We start from the raw sequence: 25,952 nt of genomic DNA on the forward strand, positions 1-25,952 counted from the left end.
GAACAGAGGTAAATCTTCCCTGGGAGAGAACAGACAGAGAATTTAAAATCAAAACTGGAAAGGAAATTTTGCTGCTGTTCCACAGGGAGCTGATCAGCGAATAACACAGGAAGAGGACTGGTACGGAGATATCAGGTTAATTTTCTGTGTGAATATTTAATTTGAACCACCCATGGTGTGGGAAGTCCTTCTGTCTATGTGTTGCTTCTATTGGTTAATGAAAAAAGAAACTCCTTTGGCCTGTGATAGGACAGAGTAGAGCTAGGTGGGGAAAACTAAACTGAATGCTGGGAGAAAGAAGGCGGAGTCAAGGAGAAGCCGAGACAGATGCTGGACGTGACAACACACCCATGCTACTTTTGTTTACATCTCTCTCTCTCTCTCTCTCTCTCTCTCTCTCTCTCTTTCTCTCTCTTTGTAATTTTTTTTATACATCTTAACTTAGTCTAACCTCCTTAGCACTTTGTGAGCATTTGAGGATCATTTTTGATCCCCTCTGTGAAGCTTCCCGTCTTTCTGTTTGGGACTTCAGGTTTTTCTCTTGGTCTATTGCTCCGATTATCATTTCCATTGGGTCTCTTGAGCTTTAGTGTAACCATGGGGTAGGTCTTCGCTGAGTTCACCGCTGCTGTTGACACACATAGAGACTGGTCCCTGCCTCATCAGCACAGTCCTGTGCTACCAATGATGTTTGTGATCCTGTAGAGACATCTTAGAAAGTGGTCTCTTCATCACCAAGAGGACCTAAGACACATATGTAAGCAGAAATCGCAAGCTCCATTGCTCTTCCTAGAAAAACAATCCTGTAGGCTTTTCTGATGGAGAATCCTTATTTTCTAATCACCTTTGTTTTCCAAGAGCAGCACACTGTTAATGTAAGTGGTTTGATTGAACTGTCTCTGGCCACTGAGGCATAAATACGAAATTGATTAATTTGTCCAATAACCGCTAGCAGCTGTGCCCTGTCGGTCCTGTCCCTCCCCTGCTGGGTAGCCATTCAATTCCACTGTTTTTCAACATTTTAAACCATTAAAATGTATAATGCAGCATCACACGGGAATCTTCCCCCATCTCCCTCTTTTGATGCAGACTAGATGGAAGGGTTGAGTTACTTAAATGATGAAAGGTTTTATTCTCCCACATTCTGCTCCCTCTCCCCCCATCTCTCATTTCCTCAGTCTTCCGGAGAGGCTCTGGAAGGCTTCACTCCCACGAGCCATCCAGAGTTGTTGGTAGCAAGCGGTCCGCCTTCTTCTCTGTAATTGATGTCTGCCTCTCCTTTTCATGTCTTTAGGACTTTGGGGCATGTGTGCACCATGAAACGATGCTGGGATGTTTTATATAAGCAGTATTACCCCACACGATTCTGTAACTTCCTTTTCAAAGCCAATATTATGTTGTTGAAATGCATCCAAGTAGAAAATATACTTCACCCATTTAAACTACTATATAATGCTGTATTATATAAGTGACTTGCTATTTATTTTTATATTCTATTGATATCCATCTGGGACTCTCCCCTACACTCAGTACTTACAATGAACACTCACGTTACAGTAAATATTGCCCTCTGGTGTATATGAGTAAAACCACAGTATAAACACCATGGTGAAGTTGCTGACTTGTAGGTAAACGTGTATATCCAATTTGTTGGGTGTTGCCAACTTTTTCTCCAGAGACCAAAATTCACGCTATCATCACTGACAAACAAGAGTGTCTCATCCCTCATGTTATTCCCATTTTTTAGAAATGCCAGATTTTTATTTTTAGCTTTTTAGCTCACTATTTTGGTCTTTAATTTGTATTTTCATGATGATGAGCATCTTTTCAGATTTCTAAAGTCATTTGGGTTTCTCTTTTTAAAAATAAAACTTACCCTTCTGTGCTTTTCTCAGTGTTTCTTTTTGGGTTATAATTCTTGTAATTCACAGAAGTTTTTTTTATTATTTATATGTTCTGAATAGCAATCATTTATCCCCATTTCAAATGCAAATTCATTTTCAAATATGAGTGGTTTTCAAAATCTTTAGGTTGTACCAGTAAAAAATGATCAGAATCCAGGCTTAGGAACAATGCCTTCATCTCTTTTCCCCCTGCATTTGTGAGGTATCAAGAAATACATTAAGTAACAACTACTAACTCAGACATCTTAATTTCAGTTTACAGACAAAGGTTTTACTGGGAGCTATTCTACAGTTTTGTAGGAGCTCTTTAGAAAAATATTTTTTTCCAAAGAAATTAGTCATATAAATTAAAGTAGAAATGTATTAACCATCTTACTATTTTCTTGGTAAAATATTTGGTGAATATCTGAGTTACGAGGGATGATATTTTCACGTTGAACTGTGTGTCTTGCAGCAGAGGCCCACATCATATCCCACGGGCTGTCCAGAAGTGGGTTTCACCCAGGAATAAGCAACAGAAGTATGTGGGGACCGTTTAAAAGCCACCCACCTTCTTTGAAATTAAGATCTTCTCAACACACACTTGAGAGCATCATACGCCTGGAGAGGTAGGGCTTCATCTCTCTAAGAAAACTCTGATGCCACTTATGTAATGGAGACATGCATGAGATAAAACAGACTTGCCCAGGCTCATATTCAGCAAGGTCCCTTGCAGCACTATCAGGTAACCGCCTGTGTTGGCACAGGAAGGCCTGGCAGGCTCTCTGCCCAACTGCTGCTATGCTCTCGTGGACATTTCCAGTGCATTTCTAGTTCCTAATTTAACTTTTCTTAGAGTAAGAGTCACTTTCACTTAGATATCTGGGAGATAAATGGAAAGTTTACATATGTTGATCACCTATATTCCCTTTAGTTTTGCTAGCATTTGACTTATTGAAGTACTCTGTTATCAGATGCCTTTATATTCATAATTGTTCTATCTTCTTGATGGGTTGACCATGCTTCATCCGTATCTCTTTTCATGACTTTGTCTTCTGTTGCAGTTTTGACTGTTTTTTGCTTGCATCAGATGCATATATCCCGACTCTCTTTCCATTTACATGGGATATCTTTTTCCATCATTTCACAGTCATCCTACTTCTGCCCTGAAATCTTCTCAGTGATGAAACACTGAAAAATTTCCCTCTAGATCAGGAGAAAAAGCAGGATGCTCACTCTTTTTCTTTTACAGATAGGATCTCGTGTAGCCCAGGCTGGCCTTGAAGATACTACATAGCCAAGGATGGCCCTGAACTCTTGATCTTCCTGGCTCCACTTCCAGAGTGCTGGTATCCATATCTGGGTTATGAAGTGCCAGGGATTAAACCTAAGGCTTCATGCATGGTAGGCAAGTGTGAACTAAGCCACACTGCCAATGCCCAGGAAGCATATTCTTATCACCCCTGTTCAGCATAATGACAGAAGTCCTACCCAGACCAAGCAAGAATACATAATAAAAGTCATGGAAACTGGAAGTGAAGAATTATGTGATGCTGTGGGAGTTCCTTCAGCTCCTTCAGCCAATCGCCGCTGAGTTACCAGCCCATTGGGGCGTGGTCTCTCCCTTTAAAAAAAGCAGCGGCTGTCCTCCACTCTCTCTTTGTCTTCCGGCTCCGTTTCCGACCCCTGGACTCCTTTCCTGTTCGCGCGGAGGGGCTGTTGTCTGGGACGGTAATCTGTAAGTTTTTTCCCCTTTGAATAAATAACCATTCTATTAATCATAATTCCAAACTGGTGTGGGATTGTCTGTGACTTACGCCTTCATCTGGCGCCCCACGTTTGGTTGTAGAACCCCCCCTTCCCCCCCACTCAACTGCTTGCTACCAGCTCGGCTAGTCACGAGACCTCCCTCAGCTGCGGCCTGTGCCCTGTGTGTGGAGCCAGCAGTTCAGTTAAACCCCACGCCTCCCAAGCTCCACAGGCTCGGGACAGTCTCTGCCTGCCTGGTTTGCTCTTTTCTGAGTTGTTTTCAAATTTCCCTTGTAAGTGCGGCGCTTTAGTGGCGTGAATCAGAACGACTCGGTCACGTGGAGGCATACGCGGCTTCCGGGTTGCTCTTTTCTACCCCTGGATTCTGGGTTTCTGGTTCCGTGTATGGAATTGATTTAATTAAACTTTCTTTCTTGAGCAACTTATATTTCCTAGTTTTTAACAAATACTAAGGCAGACACTGAAACAGGACCTGTTTAAGTCACCTTTGCAGTGGTTCTAGTCGCAACTTGGCAACAGCGCCACCAACTAGACAAGAGGTAATATGGCAGTTTTTGTTTCCAACGCCAATTTTACTGTTTTCTTTATTAATACAATGGATTATGTCATGCAAGGTTTATATGACTATGGGAATATATTAATTTACTTGTTACTAGGTTTCAGTTTTCTTTTCAATATTTTATCATTAAGAAAGATACGATTTTTACGGACTAATATTGAACAACTAGTTGAAAGGATTAAAATTATTGAAAATCAGGGGTTATCTGAACAAGTGGATACTATGATAGACAAAATTGACTCCATGTCCAAGGGTACTAGGAAGTTACCTGAAAGGGTACAGGCTGTTGAATTTGACGTTCAGATGTTACCACAAAGTTTTGATAAGGTAACAGATAGAATGAACCTCCAGAATGGGAACCAAAAAACTGATACCTTAGTGAAATTACTAGAAACACGGGTAGGTCAGGAGATTCAGGATTTAAGGGATACAATGATAAAAAGATTAGAAATGATTGAAGAAACTATTGGAGCTGGTGAACAGAGTAAGAAGGCACAAGGACAGGATACAATGCCACCACCAGCTGTTAGAACTGGCTTACCCAGGGTCCTAACAACATACCCTGTAATTTATTCTGACAAAGGGTTAACTTCCAAAGGCTCAAAGGGAGTTAAAGAAGCTAGATGGACACCAATAGCAATGAATGATTTAAAAGAAATTAAGCAAGCTGTCGTTAACTTTGGCTTGCACTCTGCATTTGTTAAGGAAATGATAAGGACTTGGGCTTCTAATGTCAGAGCTACCCCCCATGATTTCTCTCAGCTAGTGTCTGCAGTTTTAGATGATGGGCCTTCCTTGATGTTTGGAATTTATTTCAGAGAAGAATCCAAACATATGGAACAGCAAGGAAGAGCAAAAGGTGTGGAGGTTTCCCAAGATCAAATTCTTGGTGTAGGAGCATATGCTGATCCACAGGTCCAAGCTCTTTATGATGAAGAAGTGCTGTCCTTATGTCACAAAGCAGCCTTGAATGCTTTGAATAGAATACAAGATCCAGCAAAAAGGGTCGAATCATATACCAGGGTTAGGCAGGGACAGAGAGAACCCTTTACTGACTTTGTGCAAAGATTAATTAAGGCTCTGGACATAGGGGTAACAGACCCAGAAGCTAGACGAATACTTCTTGAATCTCTAGCTTTTGAAAATGCAAATACTGAATGTAAAAAGATAATTGGGCCTTTAAGATCTAGATCAGCACCAATGGAAGAATGGATACAGCATACAATGAATGTTGAGATGTTTAGCTATAACGATGAATCCTGGGTAGGAGAAGCGATTTCCAAAGCTATGAGGAGACATCAAACTACCAGGTGTTTTAATTGTGGTAAATTAGGACATCTGAAAAGGGATTGCAGGCAAAGAAATCCTAGGAATAATATCTCCTCTGGGAATGACAAAAGTAGGAGATCTCAGCCTTCAGGTATATGCAGAAGATGCGGTAAAGGCCGACATTGGTCCAACGAATGCAGGTCAACAACAGACAGACAAGGCAACCCGATACCATCGGGAAACTCCTTGAGGGGCCTCTCGCAGGCCCCCAAGCCAAAAGTGGCCCAGTCATTCCCAGTTACAGTCGAAAATGTGTCTCACCAAGAAAATTAAAAACTCCAATGTCTGCCGTAAAAAGTAATACTGGTCTAAATGATGAATTACATGTGGAGAATGAGTCAAAAAATTCAGGAGGACAGAGTAAACGTATATTTTGGCAAACGTATATTAACGATCAAAGACCAAAGCTAAGAGTCTGTATAAATGGCATTTTTATTGAAGGCTTATTAGACACAGGTGCGGATGTAAGTATAATTACTCCAGAATCCTGGCATCCGAATTGGCCTCTTCATGAGGTAGATGTTCAGTTCCTGGGAATTGGAACCCTATCTCGTGTAAAACAAAGCACAAGATGGGTGGAATGCATAGGGCCTGAAGGGCAAATAGGAAGATTAAGGCCATATATAGCAAATATTGCAATAAATTTATGGGGCCGTGACCTGCTACAGCAATGGAATACCCAGATTAACATTCCTGTAGTTCCAGGAACTCACAATTCTGGGAAGGATATAATGAGATATTATGGAAAAAGGTCACCAGCCATTCAGGCTGTACAAGAACACACAGCCAATAGCAAACCTTTAGAGGTACCAACAGCCCTACCTTTAAAATGGCTAACTGAGAAGCCAATATGGATCAAGCAGTGGCCTCTAGCTGAAGATAAGTTACAGGCTTTGGAACAGCTGGTACAAGAGCAACTAGATGCTAACCATATTGAAGAATCAACCAGCCCTTGGAATTCTCCTGTGTTTGTTGTAAAAAAGAAATCTGGTAAATGGAGAATGGTGACAGATCTAAGAGCTGTCAACAAGGTAATTCAGCCTATGGGTCCGCTACAATCTGGAATTCCTTTGCCTTCTCTATTACCAAGAGGATGGCCTCTTATAGTTATTGATTTGAAAGATTGTTTTTTCACTATACCTTTGCAAAAAAAGGATAGAGAAAAATTTGCCTTCACAGTGCCTACTTATAATAATTCTCAGCCTACTAGGAGATATCAATGGACTGTCCTCCCACAGGGGATGCTCAATAGTCCCACATTGTGTCAATATTTTGTTAATAAGCCACTGGAAATAATTCGTAAGCAATTTCCCAAGTCCATAATTTATCATTACATGGATGACATTTTATTATCTGATTCAAATAAAGATATTTTGGAAAGTATGTTTGAAGAAGTAAAGAAAGTTTTGCCTAGGTGGGGATTACAAATTGCCCCTGAAAAGATTCAAAGAGGAGATTCTATTAATTACCTAGGCTACAGAATAGGGTTAGAGAAAATTCGAACACAAAAGGCACAAATTAGGAGAGACCGGTTACGGACTCTTAATGACTTCCAAAGATTGTTAGGAGATATTTCCAGTCTACGACCAGCTGTTGGGATAACACCTGATCTAATAGTTCATTTAAACAAAACCTTAGATGGTGATAAGGATTTGAATAGTCCCAGAAAATTGACAGTTGAAGCAGAAAAGGAACTGACAATGATTGAGGAAAAATTACAGGAGGCACATGTGGATAGGGTCAACCCGAATCTTAGTTCCATCCTAGTCATACTGCCTTCCAGAATTTCTCCTACAGGGATTTTAATGCAGAGGGAAGATATTATTTTAGAGTGGATATTTATACCTCATAAACCAAGTAAAAAATTAAAAACTTATGTAGAAAAGGTTTCAGAATTAATTATAAAAGGTAAACTGAGACTTCGTCAACTAGCAGGTATAGACCCAGCAGAAATTATAGTGCCTTTTACTACTGAGGAAATAAGAAAGTTATGGGAAGATAATGAACCATGGCAAAGAGCTTGTGCTAATTTTTTGGGAGAAATTAGCAGCAACTATCCCAAAAGTGATAGACTTAACCTCATAAAGAGAACTTCTTGGATTCTTCCTAGAATTGTACGTGATGCTCCAATAACTGGAGCTCGGACATTTTATACCGATGCAAATAAATCAGGGAAAGCAGGTTATAAATCGGAAGAATTGAGTAAGGTGGAACAAAGCCCTTATAATTCTGTCCAGAAGGCAGAATTATATGCCATTCTTATGGTGCTAAGGGATTTTAAAGAACCTCTTAATATAGTTACAGATTCACAATATGCAGAAAGAGTTATCTTGCATATTGAAACCGCTGAATTCATACCAGATGACACAGAGTTGACTTCATTGTTTATCGAGGTACAGGACATAATTAGGAATAGGCTTTGTCCAATGTACATAACACACATCCGGTCCCATACCGGTCTGCCTGGGCCTCTAGCACAAGGTAACGCTGAAATTGACCAATTATTGATTGGAAGCGTTCTGCAGGCCTCAGAATTTCATAAAAAACATCATGTCAATAGTAAAGGCTTAAAGAAAGAGTTTTCCATTACATGGCAACAAGCTAAGGACATTATAAAGAGATGTCCTACTTGTTCTTTCTATAATCAAACACCATTGCCTGCAGGGAGTAACCCAAAGGGTACTCAAAGGAATGAAATCTGGCAGATGGATGTGTTCCACTTTATGGAATTTGGTAAATTAAAATATGTACACCACACCATAGACACGTATTCAGGTTTTCAATGGGCAACTGCCCTGAGCTCAGAAAAGGCTGATTCGGTAATCACACATTTATTGGAAGTTATGGCCATCATGGGTATACCTGCACAAATAAAGACAGACAATGGTCCAGCATATGTATCTAAGAAAATGAAACGCTTCTTTGCTTATTATAATATAAAACACGTTACAGGTATACCAAATAATCCTACAGGTCAGGCAGTTATAGAAAGATCAAATCGTACTATAAAGGATATGCTAAACAAACAGAAAGGGACGAAAGATACCCCCAGAAATAGATTGCATAATGCTTTATTAACCTTGAATTTTCTTAATGCTAATGAGAAAGGAACAACAGCAGCAGAGAGGCATTGGATAATGGAAAAAACTTCTGAACTAAACCAACCTGTTTATTTCAAAGACGTGCTGACCTCTCAATGGAAGCCAGGAGATGTGCTACGTTGGGGAAGGGGTTTTGCTCTTGTTTCCACAGGAGAAGAAAAATTGTGGATACCATCAAAATTAATAAAGGTTCGATTTGAAGAGGAGAAACCTCTTGGAAAGGAGAAATGACAGCATCTACAATGATGATAACCATACAGGTGGTAAGAAAAGCATATAGAATGGGGGCAGGGTTCTGTTCTTATCTCCACAGGAAAACACTGATCTTTGAAAAGTTCAAGGGACCCTGGATATTTGAATACTGACAGATGGAAAATAACGGCCCAATAGGGACTATCAAGAAAACTGAATAGGTTCTGTAAGTACCATATACTAAATCATATTTCTAAATTTATAGAGCTGGTTTTAGAGTTGGACTCTGGCTCAGTCCCTCTCTAATTCCAAGCCTGTTGTTTAAAGAAAAACCCAGAGTTTCTGGAGTTTCTGTCTCATGTCAAGAGCCATGATATGGGACAGAAAGAAATATGAGTTTAGAAAACATCTTTACTTTTCTTCATATCTATCATACCTTCATTAAATATATCTATCATGTCTCTCATTGAATATAGGTATTCATGTATATGTCTATATAATTAATGTTTAAGTTTTCCACAATGAACAATGAGTTTTTCCTACAGTGACATTTGAAGTTTCCAGGAAGAAGATGGGGCCCCATAACAACAACTCCACCTGGTTGATATGACGTCATGATACTGATAGCGCTACTACAAGACCTGTTTTGGGTACCAGCTGCACAAGACGGTTCCAACGTGCTGAAATGGTGCACATCTTGTACAACATTCTGGCCAGACCTCCACAAAATACTCAGAGACTATTTGCAATTTTAAAAGACATTGATCTTGAAATTTAACCATCATTTTACTTTCACAGGATCCCCCAGAAAGAACGTCGCCCCCATGACAGCTGGAAGTAATTCTAGAGAACGACGTCCCCTCTCCCAATAAAGTTTGTCCTTGGGTTTAGGGACATCATTTAGGGGTTGGTTATAATTAGTATACGGTTGAGGGTTGGGGGAGGAATTTTATAAGCACAGGAATCTTAAAAAAAAAAAAAAAAAGGAGGGATAATTGGATTATGGGATAAATAGATTTGTACTTGTGAGTTATTGCTTTTAGACAAACATATTGGTATCGATTCTTATATATTGATACAAAGTTAAATTATGTTGACTATTTTATGCATGCATGCTTCATGCTTCTACCTCTGTTTAAAACATTTTTATGTATTTGTATATATATATTGTATTGATATATGTATATTTACCATATTGCATTGTACACTTCTACCTCTGATTAAGATACTTATATATTGTTTATGTATTGATATATATTTACCATATTGCAATGTATACTTGCACATTGTTTATATTTGGAGGTCTCATTGTCCTCATTTATTGCACACTTGTTTATTATCTCAGTCTTTAAGTTAGATAGATATTGAGAATTATATAGATCAACAGTCATCTAAGTTTGTCATTTATAATTAGACTAATCAGGTTCTTTAGATATATAGAGATTATATTCAGTATAGATAGATAATCTTCAACCTCTTCAAAGAGCTGTAGAAAATGGCCTTTAATCTAATTCAGAGTTCTATGGTAGGGAGACACAATCACTCCTGGCAACACTGATCTATGCCCGAGAGAATGTTGAGCACCAAAGACACTCCACCTGGAGCCTTTCTTCTTGGCAGAACTGGCCTTTGGGTAAAGAAATGCTCATACCTCAACTACTGACAGAGTTACAGAATATCCGTAAATGGATAAAACAAGACTGTCATATCCTGCCAAGACAGGGTAAGATAGTTTTGAAGTTTCTTGCCTTTGAAAATGGTATGTCAGTTACATCAGGCCTTAGCCAAAGTTGGTTGCTTCAACGCTGCAAATGTGACTTTGGGTGTTTGTCCAGGTAGCCAGTTGTCTCTGCGATTTGTTACATGTTCTGGAAGTTGTTTGATTGCACTTCCTAATTACTCAGATAACATTATTTCCCTTCTCAGATCTTCGATGGGATTGAAGATTATATAAATGTAGTTACTTTCCTTTCATGACTTGGCCAAGTTATTTGTTATACAAGACTTAAGCTAGTTAGAATAGGATATTTGTATTTATTGTATATAATTTCGTAGGTTTGTACTTATTGTATATAATTGCGTAGTAGGCTTAGAACTCTCTTACTTAAACAAAAGGGGGAGATGCTGTGGGAGTTCCTTCAGCTCCTTCAGCCAATCGCCGCTGAGTTACCAGCCCATTGGGGCGTGGTCTCTCCCTTTAAAAAAAGCAGCGGCTGTCCTCCACTCTCTCTTTGTCTTCCGGCTCCGTTTCCGACCCCTGGACTCCTTTCCTGTTCGCGCGGAGGGGCTGTTGTCTGGGACGGTAATCTGTAAGTTTTTTCCCCTTTGAATAAATAACCATTCTATTAATCATAATTCCAAACTGGTGTGGGATTGTCTGTGACTTACGCCTTCAATGTGACATGATTTTTAAGCAGCAAACGTAGGATGTACCAAAAAATCTGTAAGAACTAACAAATGCATGTAATATAGTTGCAAGGTAGACAATCCATGTCTAAAAATAATTGTGATCCTGTAGATTAAAAGTTAGCTAGCAGAGAAAGAAATGAAGGAAAAAACATCATTTACAGTAGCTTCAAAAATATTAAGGAAAACATTAAACCACCGAGTGAAAGATGTAATATACCTAAAGGATTTGTGCTTCATAGTATTTTTTTCATAATAATTAATAAAATAAGTTGAAGAAGAGGCAAATAAGATGAAATATATATTCAGGTGAGAGGAAGAATTCGTATTGTTAAAATGTCTATACTATCCAAACAGATCTATAGAATCAATGTTATCGCTATGAAAATTCCAACAACAACTTTCACAAAAATAGAAAAATAAAAATCAGCTCTGGAATTTACAGAGGACCACAGAAGATTCCAGATAGCTAAAGTAATCTTGAGAATGAAGAATATGACTGGAGGTATCACACAGAGATTTAAAACCTAGTTACAAAGCTAGTCTAACTAAAACATTACAGTATGATATAAAAATAGACATACAGACATAATAAAAATATAATTTTGCTGCACACTACGTGCCCCTGTCTGCGCTCTATGCGCTAGAATTCAGTTCGCGAGCTTCGGGCAAGGGGTTGGAGGTTGAAATACACAAACACACCCAGAGACAGACAGACAGAGCCACGGACCTCTAATCACTGGTAAGAAGCCCTTTATTCAATAGCACCACGGAGGCTTATATACCCAACAGTCAAGTGGGTCAACAGGTGAAAACCTTATCCTCTGATTCCAACGGCAAGGCACAGCTTTTAGTAAATCTAATCAGAAGGCTCTAGCAGGGAAGAGCAGCTGAAGGCCAGGACTCCAAATGGTCCCAACAAATTATCAAGGTAAGTTTGTGCAGATATAGATAACTAATCTTCACCAAGGTACAAAGACTATGCCACGAATGGAGTTAGAAAAACCAAGTATCTCCATGGATACAAAAATAATTGGATCTTTATACCATATAAAAGTATATAAAAACAACTCTAAATGAATTAAGGACTAAAGTAGAGGATTCGAAGCCGTGAAATGCCTGAAGCAAACCATGGAAGAAACTTCTAGGCCATTGTTTTGCATTATTCTCTGTGTGTGACACAAAAGCCAAAGGTAACAAGGCAAATACAAGAAAAGTAGGACTACCTCAAGCTGAAGAGGTTCTGCAGGGCAAACAGCAGCCAATGAGAGGAAAGCCAGCCTCTGAGTGGAAAGGCATGCTTGGCAACCGTATGTCTGAGAAGATCTTAGTATCCAAAGTATGTCAGGGGATCATGTAACCCCACGGCAAATATTAATAACCCAACCAAAAAGCAGAGAAGAGAAATTCAAAAGACATTGCCTCAAAGAAAATTTTTGGATGGCCAAGAGGTACAGGAAAAGATGCTCAGCTTCATGAGTCACCAGGGGGATGGACTTAAAATACATTTGTTTCCCCCTTGGTGTTTTCCTTGCCTTTGTGAGAGTGTCAGATCTTGGAGTTACAGACAGTTGTTAGCTGCCACGTGGGTGCTGGAAATTGAACCCCGGGTCCTCTGGAGGAGCAGTCAGTGCTCTCCACACCTTAGCCATCTCTCCAGCCCCTTTCTTTCTTTTTTTTTCCTCCCCTAAAAGATTTACTTCTTTTTACTTTATGTGTATGTGTTTTGTCTCTCTGTATGTATGTGCACCACACAAGTGCAGTACCCGTGGAGGCCAGAAGGGGCATCATAGTCCCTGGAACCAGAGTCACAGATGATTTTGATAGGACAGTCAGTGCTGAACCTGGGTCCTCCACAAGAGCAGCAAGTGCTCTTAACCACTGAGCCATCTCTCCAACTCAGTAAATCAGTTTTTCACTTTTATTAGGATGACTACTATTGAAAAGACAAGAGATAATGAATAGAGGCAAGAATGTGGCGAAGGGAAAGCTTTGTCTATAGTTGGCAGAAATGTAATCATTATGGCATGACCCTGGTGGAAAATAGTAAGGTGGTCCCTTAAAAATAAACAACAACAACAACAATGACAATGACAAACTAAACCCAGAATCTTAGTAGACATGCCAGATACAGAAAAACCAACACTCTAAGGAATCCCGTTTCTGCGGACATCTGTAAATGTGAGACTCCAGAAACACAAGAAAACAAGATAAGTAAAATGGTAGTTGCTAAAGGCTAAGGAGAGAGGAAAGTGGGGAGGTATGGGTAAAGGGACACAGAACATTGGTATAACACATATGTTCTAGATAGAGACTAACATATACTTCTGTAACTACACTGATATATATATATATATATATATATATATACATATATATATATATATCTATCAATCGCTAAGAGAGTAGGTCTTACATGTAATCAATTCCCTCAAGGTAACTTTGTTTTCTGATGGATATGCTAATTAGATCATACAAATAAACGTATATACTGTACTTATATGAAAAACAATACATTGAAAATCTCAAGTATATGTAATACTTTGTCAGTTATACCTCAATAAAATTGGAAAAAATTTCAAGACTAGTAAATGGAGCAAAAATTATCACAGGGTCAGAAGGAGATTGGGCAGCCACCACTTTTGTAAACCAGCATAGTTCCCAACTGCAGCTCCATTCTAAATATCTCTTCTTATGCCCACAGATAAGTTTGGTTTCTCAAACCTCATAAAAGAGACATCTTTCAACAGACAGAGAGCATCACAGCAAACCACAGTCAAACTGCAGAGAACAAGAGACCATATTGCGCCCAGTCCCGGTGATAAATTTACAACACGATTCATGCACCCAAGGCTCAGCGATGATGGAGGGGAAAGGAAGGTACAAGAGCCAGCAGAACAGGAAGTTTTACTGTGAGAACATGTCTCCTAGAAATGTCAGCGGTTACACCTACGAAATCTCATCAGCACGGCTGCCTAAGCAAGACCTGAACAGCGACACCACCAATAGACGTGCCAATGTGGGAGGAGGGAAGCTCCCAAGGACAAGAACCTGGAGGATGCTGAGAGGGAAAGAAATGGTCCTCTCTAGAAAGGAACCCCACGAATGGCTGTCAGAAACCCCGTGATCAGCCCAAAGACAATAGATGGACAGGTAATATTATCTAAACGGAGCAGGTTGCATTTATGTACTGAGAAATGCTGTGTGTGTGTGTGCGCACGCGCATGTGTACATAAAACAACAATGTAAGGAAAAGGAGCCATGGATTTGAGAGCCAGGGGCATTTATGGGAGAGGGTGGAAGGAAGCTGGGAAGTGATGTAATCATATTAAAATTTCAAAGCATGTGAAAAATTTACAAACTAGCTTGGGTATAGAAATCAAAGCGAGGACTACACGTATTACCTGGTGCTACAAGGGATGTTTTACCAGAGAAAGACCGCACAAAAGACCTGAGAGCCGAGCTGAGCTACTCTGAAGCGATAATATGAAGGTGTGGGGGTCCTCGGGTTACTGTTCCTTACCCCATATTTTTTTTTAAAAAAACGAATTAACTAATTAAGTGGGCATGTATGCACGTATGCCTGGTATGTGTATGTGTGTGTATCCATATGAGAACATGTGTGTCATACAATGTGTGTAGGAGTCAGAGGATAGCTAGCAGATCTTACTTCCCTCCTTTTATTGTGTGGTCCTTGGGGCTGACCTCTGGTCATCAGACTCAGTGGCTACTCCTCGGGCTACTTCCCTGGCCTTCTGTCCTGTCACCTGGCTTCCCAGGTTCTGGGGTGCTAGAACCTTTGGTTGGGATTCTCTGTAACTCTTCACACTTGGTTGTGATTCTCTGTATCTCTTCCGTGTGAAGAGACGGCGTCTGGCACATACGATCACATCTTCTACTTGGCTGCTCTTGTCTTCTCTCTCTTGTGTCCAGGAAGTAAAGTGTCCAAGGCCCAGCTTAAACCTCCCCTCCTGTAAGGTGTCTCTCCAGGACAAAATTCACCTTCCCTATTGCAGAGATCGGTGCTTGTGTGAGAAGCACAGGGAACATTTCTGACGGGGAGAATCTATAAGCTTGTGCATGCTAGAAAAATGCTCTACCACAGATGCACACCCCGGCCTAGCGAATTTTTATAGGACTATAACATAACACACAGCTCTGTTGTTTTTATAACAAAATTGGCTTACCCCTGAGTTCCTTGGCCCCTTCTCCTCCTCTTAGCCTCCAGTTCCAAACACTTGAGTATCGTGAATGGCCAACACTCTCTAGATTGGGTTCAGCTCTCTTCCGTCCCTGAGTTCTCTTTCTGTGGTTTCAGCCTTTGTGTGGAACACGGGCTTAGTGGGCCCACCATAACCACTCTAGTGCTGTCTTCCCTGGCCATACAGACGGCCCTTCCCCTTCGTGTACTGTGCCATTTTGTGGGGTCTGTGTTCGCCACATCCCTTCTCTAGCATATCTTAGGAATATTTACCTTATAGAATGCCATCTAGAGAGAAAGTGTTTTTTCTAAATTTTTAAAATTGATTTTATTGAGAGGAAGTCTAATTTTTGATAGTAGATCCAAATCCCCTTTTGAACTTATGGAATTGCCAGGCTGGATTTCAATGACTGGTCTAAAAATAGTCATGACAATCACACCCCTCCTCACACTCAGCCTTGCTTTTGTGTTATTGCTCCCCGTAGCTACACACCTCCAAGGTGCAGGGGCTGAGTCAGTTCACCAGCCAGCCATTGTTTTCCCTCCCGTCCTCCTCATTACAAGCCATCATTATCTTTAACTGATTAATTGATTAATGACTGAGAAGGCACAAGGCAGTGATTTAACATTATCCTCACCACGTTTAATTAGCACAAAGACTCGGCAAGGTGCACAAGCTGTGACTCTCCCTGGGGTGATGACAGGGCGCGAGCTTAGTGTGCTTACTCAGTTCTTAATCACTAAGCCACAGTCGTGACACTTAGGCTATTTTATGATCCTCAGTGATTCTTGCAGCGTTTATCTGCATTTTTAGAAATGTTTACTCTGGTAAAAAGAAAAAATGAGTAAATCCATGTTAAATTGCTTAGATTAAAAACCATGAAAAAAAAATCATGCACGCGTCTGTCTAGGCTGCGAAGGGGAAGATTTCTCTCTCACACCTGCAAGATTCTGAAAAGATCATGATGCACTAAAGAACTTGCCGTATTTAGTACTGCCGGAGCTCACACTGGGAGTTGGAAAGCAAAGAGAAGACACTGGCGGTTTCACTTTATTGGTAGTCTGCGGGAAACGGAACTGGCAGCTGAAGCCATGAGGGGTATTTCTTAAAGATGCTTTTGTTCAGTGTTGGGGAGGGACAGGCGCTCAACCAATGGAGCCACCTCCCTCCCCAGTTTCTGCTTCGTGATCTCTGAGGTTGTGGTGGATCGAGGTGGGCACAAAAGAGACCTTGCATCTTCCAAAGCTGGCTTGTGGCTACCCAGGGATGTGGTAGGATAATCTTTTTGTATACTATGAAGATGGGCCTCTGCCCAGGTACCTTCTGATTGGCTTAATAAGGAGCTGAGCAGCTGGCAGCTAGGCAGGAGAGGATGGGCAGGACTTCTGGGCAGAGATAGGAACTCTGGGAAGAAGAAAGGTGGCCTTCGTCAGCCAGACATGGACGTGGGACATGTGCGGAGGAGCGGTAATGAGCCATGTGGTGGTGCACATAGATTAGTATAAATGGATTAATTTAAGTTTGAAGAGCAAGTTGGGAACAAGCCTAAGCTAAGGCCAAGCTTTCACACTTAGTAAGAAAGCTCCATGTCATTATTTGGGGGCTGATAGCCCAAATAAAGTCCTGTTACACAGGCACTTGTTTTATTATTGCTGTTTAGACGACTCCAATATCTTCTCTTTTCTACGCTATTGCAGAACAATGATGTAGCTAAACTGGTGCCACGGAGGGCCGTTGAACATGCGGGAGAATTTCCTCCATGTGGAGGTGGAAGTGCCAGGCAGGAACTTGTCCACAACGTAGTTAGAATGGATCTTTGGAAGACAGAAGGGTTGTAAGGAGAGAAACGGACAGAACGCTGTCCTGGGGAAGAGCAGGAGGGAAGACATAACTGTGTGAAATGGTGCTGTGTGTCCCTAGACAAAATTGACTGGAGTACAAACAGGGATTAGAGTGGCAGAGAGGGGTGGGGATTTTCTTCAGGAAAATAGGGATGGCCTTCCTTCCTGTCATTCCTTCCAAACTTGGGAACATACTTGGATCTCAAGCTTCAGGTAAAAACAACTTGTTAAAGACTTCTGGGGAAACAAAGAAACTCAATACTCTGTGTTTTAGAACTATAATTTGGGTAGTTATCTGAAGCATGAATGGGAGAAATTGAAGGCACATGGAATCCATCTGGTCACAGGAATAGTTCAGGGTTACAAATATGAGGGTCTGTACTATGGTGGAGGTAATGGAACGAAAGGGGTTAGGTGTGGTTTGGTAGCTCACCCAGGTTTCCATACATATTTCCATTTCCAGGAAGACATCAGCCTAAGGGAGACATCTCGAGTTCCTTACATCAGCTCCTGTTCAAAACTGAGCACACTCCTGAACTTGACAGTTGATTGTGGGGATTGCTCAGAGGATTTTTCTCAGTCTGCTTTAACATAGCGTATGCCTCTTCGTTTTTTACGGTCCTCTTTGGAGCTAGGGAATCATGTTTGAAGTGATCTCTCTCCAAAATTTATTAATCCATTTTGCTTACGTATACCTGACCTTAGCTTCTCTCTCTTGGAGCTGTCCTTTTCTCACAGTCTTAAGCAGAATCAACGTCAACACAGATACATTGAGGAGTATCTTCTCTTTCGCAAGAAGCTGAAGCTGCTGACGGTGTCCCAGAGCTGAGTGGGGAATTCATCCTCTTGGAAGATAATTACACAAAGATTTGAGACCCTGACATGTATATTAAGAGTTGGTGGTTGGTTTTAAATGGAAGATAAGTATGTCGAACACCCAACAGGCAGCTGGAACTTCAGGTTAGGCAGTTAGGAGGAATATCAGTCAATAGTCCTGCATCTCCCGGCCTCTAAGTGACCGTACGATGAGATACTGGATCAAACAGAGGAGACGGATCCCAATATGAAGAAGAGCTCATTGGAGATCATGCATCAGAAGTCTGATACAGGGACGACCCTTTCATCCTGGAGGTACCACTCCAGTATATGATAGGGCGCAGGAGGATACAGTCACAGGGACAGAAGGGGGCTGAATCTGTGCATGGTGGCTGTCAGCAAGAGCAGCGCACCTGGGGTACAGCAACAGAGGAGAGAGGGGCAGGGCCCGAGAGGAATTTGAGACTAGAGCATCCAGCTTCAACTGCTGGAGGACAAATGCCATTTCTTGTGGAATCCCCAAAAGTCACTTCCTGGAAGCGGAGGGTAGGAATGGCAGGAACCAGAAGCTGAGGGAGGGGGAGAAGGGGAGACGTTGTGCAGGGTACGGAAGTAGAAAGAGATGACAGGAGGGACACGTTCAAGAGACTGCAGCTAGCAACAATATTTTCTTTTAAAATATGCAAGCGGGAGGTGAGCATTCTCATAAAGCCGTCTGCCACGGAAGGTAATGTTGATTAGCTGTGTTTAATTACTACTCAGTGTGTATATATCTAAAATATCAAGCCGCCTATGATAGATGGGAGATTCAACGCCAGTCACCAAGTTGAACTAAAAGTTCAATAAACAGGACCTCTTCTTACTGTCTTCTAAAGTGCTCTGCTGGGCAGGCTAAATCACGCTTGGACTAGGACCAACGGATGTTTAACGTCTGTTTTCTGACTTGAAAAGTGGAGTAGGTGAGGTGGGCAAACCAAGAGGCCACCGGAAGAGAGAAGAGAGAAAAGAGAAGACACACAGCGCCAGGAACAGATGGCTCACCTGCTCAAACGCTACCCTGGGGACAGAAATGGGGACGGTTCTCATGTTCTCATGTAGAGAGAATGGCTCGGTGTAAAAGAGGAAAGAACGCCCACAAGTCTCTTCTCACTGGAGAGGAAGCAAATGTGTTCTCAGAATGCAGCCTTGTAAACTTCTCCCCTCGTCTGTAGGCATGCCCTCCTGACCCCATGAATAATTAAACTCTCGCCACATCCAATTTATCCAATTACCTCTCTGTCTCTCCCCAGCACAACACAACCCTCAAGCTACCCCTTTGATTCCTTACCAAACCCTTAACTCGTCCCCCTGGGAAGCTGCTTTTGAAATGGCTCAAGGTTGGGCACCTAGCAGAGGAAACCAAGCAGAGCAATGGAGGCCTCCTTGTGTGGATAATGAGGCCGAATGAGGAACAAGGTAGTCTAATGCCAAGCCAGCTTGCCTCTACTTCCTGCTGCTAGTCTCTAATCAACCCTCGTTCCTCAAAGGAGCTCACACAACTCATTTAGCTCAGTGTTCACAGGTCGCACCCTGAACAGGGAAGGGGAGCAGATTCATCTCAGAGGTTTTCCCTTTCCTTCATAAAAGGCCCGAGCAGAGCCCAGAGGATGAAGGAGACATCCCTCATTTGCAGACTATCTGGAGGATGATCCAGGAGGGAGTTGGGGCCAACTGGGCATCAGGACGAGTGGGTCACGGTGACAGGAAGAGGGCACATGTGTTGGAGATGACCTCACCAGGCTTACTGAGTCCCAGCATCCACAGGTGATGAAACCCGGCATCCTACATCCCTTGTGCACTGCGCCTCAGCCTGTCGGTTTTCTCGCTTCTCCAGTGAGGCTGCTTTACTTCCCTTTAAGTACCGGGTTCTCTCTCTGCGGAGGGCTTAGCTTCATCAACCTCAGCTCATTTATCTGCACTGACCTGGAGGGACTTAGCGGTACAGGATCTTCGGCTAAGCTCTGGTTTTCCCATCAGACCCGCCGAGCGGCTATCCTGGGCGTCTTTCCTAATGGCCCCAGCACACCTGCTGTGGAGTCTGTTCTGTCACGTTTTGCAAAGACCCACTTTCGATGTTTTCCGTTATTTCTGACTTGACCTTACTTTGTTTTCTTTCTTCCTCTGTCAGGAAGTTGGTGACAGGCAGTTTACACGAGAAGAAAACAGGTCCTGAAATGTCTCAAAGCTGAAGATTAAAGAGATTTTGGAAGCACACCAGAGTTTTACAAATTCTACTTCACAGACACTGCATAACTTGGAATAAATAAATGTATCCCCAAAGGCAACGTGTTTAAAACAGTAAGAGGCGACTGTGAGCTAGTTGAACGTTATCTTTGTTCATCGCTGATGGAGGTGGCCTCTGTCTGGTTTATTCGCCTCGGTGGCCTCCACTTAGAAGGCACAGCTTGTCAGCTTCCAGAGGAAAGGAACCTGAGTGCTTTGCCCTTCGAAGGCTCCTGTCTACACTCGACTTGTATATGGATGAGCACCATCATAGTGGTGTTGGGCACCGGGTTACAGGGCACACATCCAGAGTAGCGTGACTTCTGCTGTCCCGCACGCTCGAGAGACTGCCTTCCTACACACTCACACACACACACACACACACACAGCGAATGAGGACTGTGACAGATGCTACGGAGATGTGTCTGGGTGAGCCGTGAGCGCCAAAACCAGTGGATGCGACCAGATCGGAAGTAGAGAGAAACCAGAAGTTAACCATGTGAGGGGAGGAGGCAGGGCATTGAATAGAAACACCGCCCTGGAGCCCACTGGGGCTCCTTGTGTCAGCAACAACAGAGAGGTGACTGTGCAAAGTGAAGTGTGGGAGGGAGGGGCTGGGCAAGCTCGTCATCAGGACTGATCTCGACTCTGAAATAAGTGGGGTGCCCCTGAAGGGTTGTCCACAGTGGGCAGGTGGTTTGGCACAGTGCTGGAAAAGGGAACCAATAAATCTAGTAGGTGCAGGAGATGGAAATCCCAGTCGCTTACATTTGAAAGCATAGAGCCTCTCGACACACACACACACACACACACACACACACACACACACACACACACACGATACTTTCTGTGTTTCTGCTGAGAGAAATGGGTCTTTAATAGAATTATTTAGAATAAAGAGAGACTAGGGAGAGAAAGGAAAATGGACTCTGTTGAAGAATTGTATGATACGAGGATGCTGCCAGTCCACAAATTGCTACTGTTTTGGTGACATCCTGCTGGACAAACATTTCTTCCTGTCTCTCAGATCCATATAGGACCACCATGATGTTTATAGACTCTTGAAACTGCCCAGAGGAAGGACATGGGGGAAAGATTATTGTGGCTATGAGCCCTTGACAGGGGAGCATGTCCAAGGTCATGTGTGTGTGTGTGTATGTGTGTGTGTGTGTGTGTGTGTGTGTAGATTGCAGTTAGAACCTTAAACAAGCTAGGCAGTCTTTAGCTCACTGTTTCTACCCAGTTCTTTCCCATTGGAAGATTCTATGTGTGTGAGAGCCTCTTGTTGCCAGGGGAAGCCAGTCTTACCAACGAACCTAAAGGCATGTTGCTCCAAGGTTGTGTGCTAGACCATTCACGATGGTTTCTCTTCCAGTTTAGGCAAAGCCTCCAGCTAGGCAGGCCTGCCTGCCTATCCGTGTTCTAGACACGCAACCTGGGTGCTGGAGGAGACCGAAGACAATTCCTCTGAGTGATCGCTAGGAATCTGTTCGCTACGAAATGTCCCTTCTCTCCAAGCCAGTTCTTCTCAGACACCACAGGACTTGACAAATATGAAGTAATTCAGGCCACCAGGGTACCCTACACGTGAAAGCCACCATCTTTAAATTCCATACACACCAGTGAGATATACGAGCCACATTTATACATATGTTTGTCAGTCGACATATTTGCGGAACTCTTCCAGATTTCCTGAGTTAGCGTATTGTTCTGGAGGTATATGAGACCCTCCAGCAGTGCCAGGGCCCACAGCAGGTTTCTGTAGAAGCTGCTTTACCCCCTTTCTATAGCTGCCCTCCGTTCTCCTCGCCCTGACATTTGTCTACAGGACATGACAGGTAAGTGGTGACTGCAATTCTCAGGTTGTCTACATACACGCCTTTTGTCTGACCTGCGCAGCTTTTCAAATGAAATATTTCCAAGTCTAGCTAACTCTTAAAAACAAAACAAAACACAGCTTTCAGCTTGCAAAATCAGAGACTTAGGACAAGGAAGCCTGGTTCCTACCCATTGACAGTTGACCATGGTCTAAAGGCTTTCTAGGCCTCGCCCACACACGCCCTGTGGGGCTGCTGCTGGCACCTGAGTGAATCAGAACCAGGGTCCCCAGTGCCGCTGCGGGGCAGTGGAGGAGAAAAATGCAGCGGCTGCTTCGGTCTTCCGAGTACCAGCTGCGGGGGCTCTCCCGGGGCTGCAGAGACATTGCACAGATGCACAGACAGTGCGCTGGCAAAGACGCATTGGTGGCTCTGTGGGCAGGAGACACACCCAGCTGGGGACTGGAGGGACAGAGGAACGAGGGGGAGCGTATTATGGAACGAGCATGGGATCCCATGAAGGCGGTCTGCAGGGCCTATGGGTGGCATTCTAGGTTGGTGCGGGCCAACTGGCACCTCGGAGGGTGGAAAGGTTGTTACAGGTAAGAGCTGCTCTGAGTTTTGTTTCTAGCCACTTCATTATGCTGACCAGGAGAGTCCACTGATACCAAGCCAAGTGGAAGACAGGACGCTGGAGGCAAGCACACACCTCGGCCAGCTGTTGGCTTGGGCATGCTGGCTTCTGTTCTCTGAGCTGTTGAGTTTCCAGAACAGATTCGTGCAAGCAGGAAGCAGCTGCTTCTGTCTAGAACACACGAGGTTCCATTTTGATGACTTGGCAGCAATGGCAGACATTACATGCAGGGACAGAAGGGGGAAGTCTAATAGGAGACCTGCATGTGAACTGGGACCCCAGAGGTCTGTCCAAAGGAAGGCGATAAGGGAAAACGTCAAAGAATCTGATAGAGGCAGACCAATAGAAAAGGGAGAAAATGAATTAAATAAACTACATCAGCACACAAATTCGTACACATTGACTAATGTGAACTTGGGGAAATAGATTATTTAAAAATAAAAACTTAGACTTTTGGACAAGCATATCAAATATAAAGAAACAGAAAAGCTGAAGACATAAAAGAGATGATCCAAAAAACTAGCTTCCTGCCGAAGGCTGCGCAGTGGCCTTAACTTCTGCTATCACGGCTCGCTCCCTGTGGTGACAGACTGTGCCCTTGATCGGTGGGGGACAGAAACCCTTCTCTTGTGGCAGCCATGAGACACGTGAGCAACACAAGGGCTCACCATGCAATAGGTTTAACTCACCTAGAAAACGAAACAGACATCTTCCTATCAAAATGCACGGCGTCAAAACACACAAGTGAAAGTCAACCGCCCCTCAAAGGAAACTTTGCAGGATAAATAGCCTGGCATGTAATATGTGTAATAGATGGAATTACAGTGTAGAACGGTCGAATAGGGCAGCAGCGGGGCTCCACCCCTGCACACATCACAGCACTTCCTCTTCCACTCCAGGTGCACGCTATTCTTCACTATACATGGCTCTTACACAAAGATCTCAACACATGAGGCCAAAGGGTGAGCTGCAATATGTTGGAGAGACTGAAATAATATGCACTATATTGTCTAAAGACAATGGAATTATGCTAAGAATCAAGAATGTATAGGTTTAACCAGAACAATCCCATCCACAGAAAGGCTTCTAAATGATGCGTGAGTTAAAGTGATCATCTCGGAAAGAGGCACTCATAATGAAAACTGCAGCGTATTTAGGATGTAAAACAGTGATTATGCGTCACGTCAGAACTGTAGCTTTCAATTTAAACATTGGTACTGGAAACGAAGCCCGATTTAGGATGTAAAACAGTGGTTATGCGTCACGTCAGAACTGTAGCTTTCAACTTAAGCATTGGTGTTGGAAACGAAGCCCGAGAATCTGAGCATGAGTCAGAACATGTATCATACATATATCATGCCAGAAACCAGAGTGCACCCCAGAGCACAGGAAGGTAAAGAAATGCACACACTGTAGAGAGCTAAGCATTCTCAGAGCAGAAAGCCTCAGCGTTACTGACACGAACACCCAAGTACCGAGGAAGAACGCGAAGTCCAGGATGAAGCCAAGGCAAAGGGATGGGATGAAAGGAAATGTCAATCATGGAAGCCAACAAGCGAGAGGACGAATGTGAGCCAAGTCCTTTGACAAGGCTACAGGAAGACGGGAAAACCTTGGGCATGGCTGCTAGAACTAGGATTGAGAAAATAAACATAGCAGTCGAAAGACGGACACAAATACGTGTTCTGCATGGATCTGTATCCAACTATCATATTAACTAACACACCAGAGAAGGACGATCAAGTGAGATCTTTTATGGCAATACAAGAAGTGACTGAGATCCAACATCTATTGCTAACAAGCCTTCCGGGAAAATTAGTAGCAGCGGCAGGGAGCGGTCCTGATGTTATCTGTGAGAACCTCAAACACGGCGCTTCACAGAGAGTCAAGAGCACTCCTGCCGAGATGAGGGGGAAGCCCAAGTGTCTGCTTCAAGGGCTTCTGTTCTGCTTCATGCAGGGAGCCAAAGAAATAAGGAAAAGGGAGAGAAGCTAGAGGACTTAAAAGGAGTGATAAAAAACAAATAAACTTTGTTTTTAGAAAATGTGGTTATTACAGAGAAAATCTAAACGTTTATCAAAATAGTGAGAGAGTTTAGTGGTTTTTTTTTAACAATGTAATTGATCAATGTATAAAAAATAATTGTCAGGCTAGGGAGATACATAAAATTTCTAGCTGAGCAGGTCTGATGACCAAAGTTCCAGACACCAAAACCCATGTAACCCACGGCCTCTGTTGTCCCAGTACACAAGATGGGCGGTGGGGGCAGGAGGACTGGCCGGAAGCCCCAGGCTAGCCGCAGAGAAGCGCTATCTCCAGGAGAGACACAGATCAGAGGACTGAGCCAGCGACCAGGGAAATGTGCTGTTGGGGAAAGGGAACAGGCTAGGGATGTCCAGAGGTGTGCTGGTTTAGGAACAGGCCTAGATAACGTAGCCAACTGACTTGATTATTGATTAATTGCAATACTGGGGTCCCAGCCTTGGGCCTGCTGCACCGAGCTACACGGCCAGCTCTCGGTTTTTGAGACAGGGCCTTGTTAAACAGGACAGTCATAGAAATTTTAAATTCTGTCCAGTGCAACAAAGATGTAAACTTTCTACTTCTTTTTTTTTTTACACTAAGCATAAGATGGAGCTTTATTAATAAATTCTAAAGAATGTTTAGATATCTATTGAAATAGCACCTCTGCCTCATTTTCTTTTATTCCTTCTGTTTCTCTTTCTTAATATTATGTTTTATTAATTCTTAGAGAAACTTAAAAAGAAAACTCTGGAAAGGAACTTAAGAACACTCCCGAAAGTTGAGTTGTATATTTGGGAAATTCAACGCTTCTTGAAAGATAAACATCCTACCATTGACGCAGACAACAGGCCAGCATAATTTAGCCTATTCTTTTATGCTTGCTTGAGAAATCATTTCTGAAGTCTTAGTAATTTTTTAGCGCTCCTAAGATATTATAAAAATATACTGACGATTGCATTACGTATTTATTAAATAAAACGTTTCCTATTTATTATAGAGTTATCCTTACAGGCTAGGGAGCAGGGGGATCATAAAATTATGCCGTGACCTGAGGTCATACATAAAGAAATATGGAAGGTGAATTCCCATCTCCTAGGACAGGTGTAGACCAGGGT

The 25,952-nt window shown here is 42.6% G+C and overlaps 1 protein-coding gene across 8 annotated transcripts in view; it reads right to left on the minus strand.

The window, feature by feature from the left end:
* Magi2 (membrane associated guanylate kinase, WW and PDZ domain containing 2) overlaps nucleotides 1-25,952 on the minus strand; it is a 1,336,576-nt gene that overhangs the window by 66,581 nt on the left and 1,244,043 nt on the right. The gene's annotated exons all lie outside the window — the stretch shown is intronic.

This window comes from Myodes glareolus, chromosome 27 (genome assembly GCF_982192425.1).
Source record: "Myodes glareolus chromosome 27, mMyoGla1.1, whole genome shotgun sequence".
NCBI classification, from domain to species: domain Eukaryota; kingdom Metazoa; phylum Chordata; class Mammalia; order Rodentia; family Cricetidae; genus Myodes; species Myodes glareolus.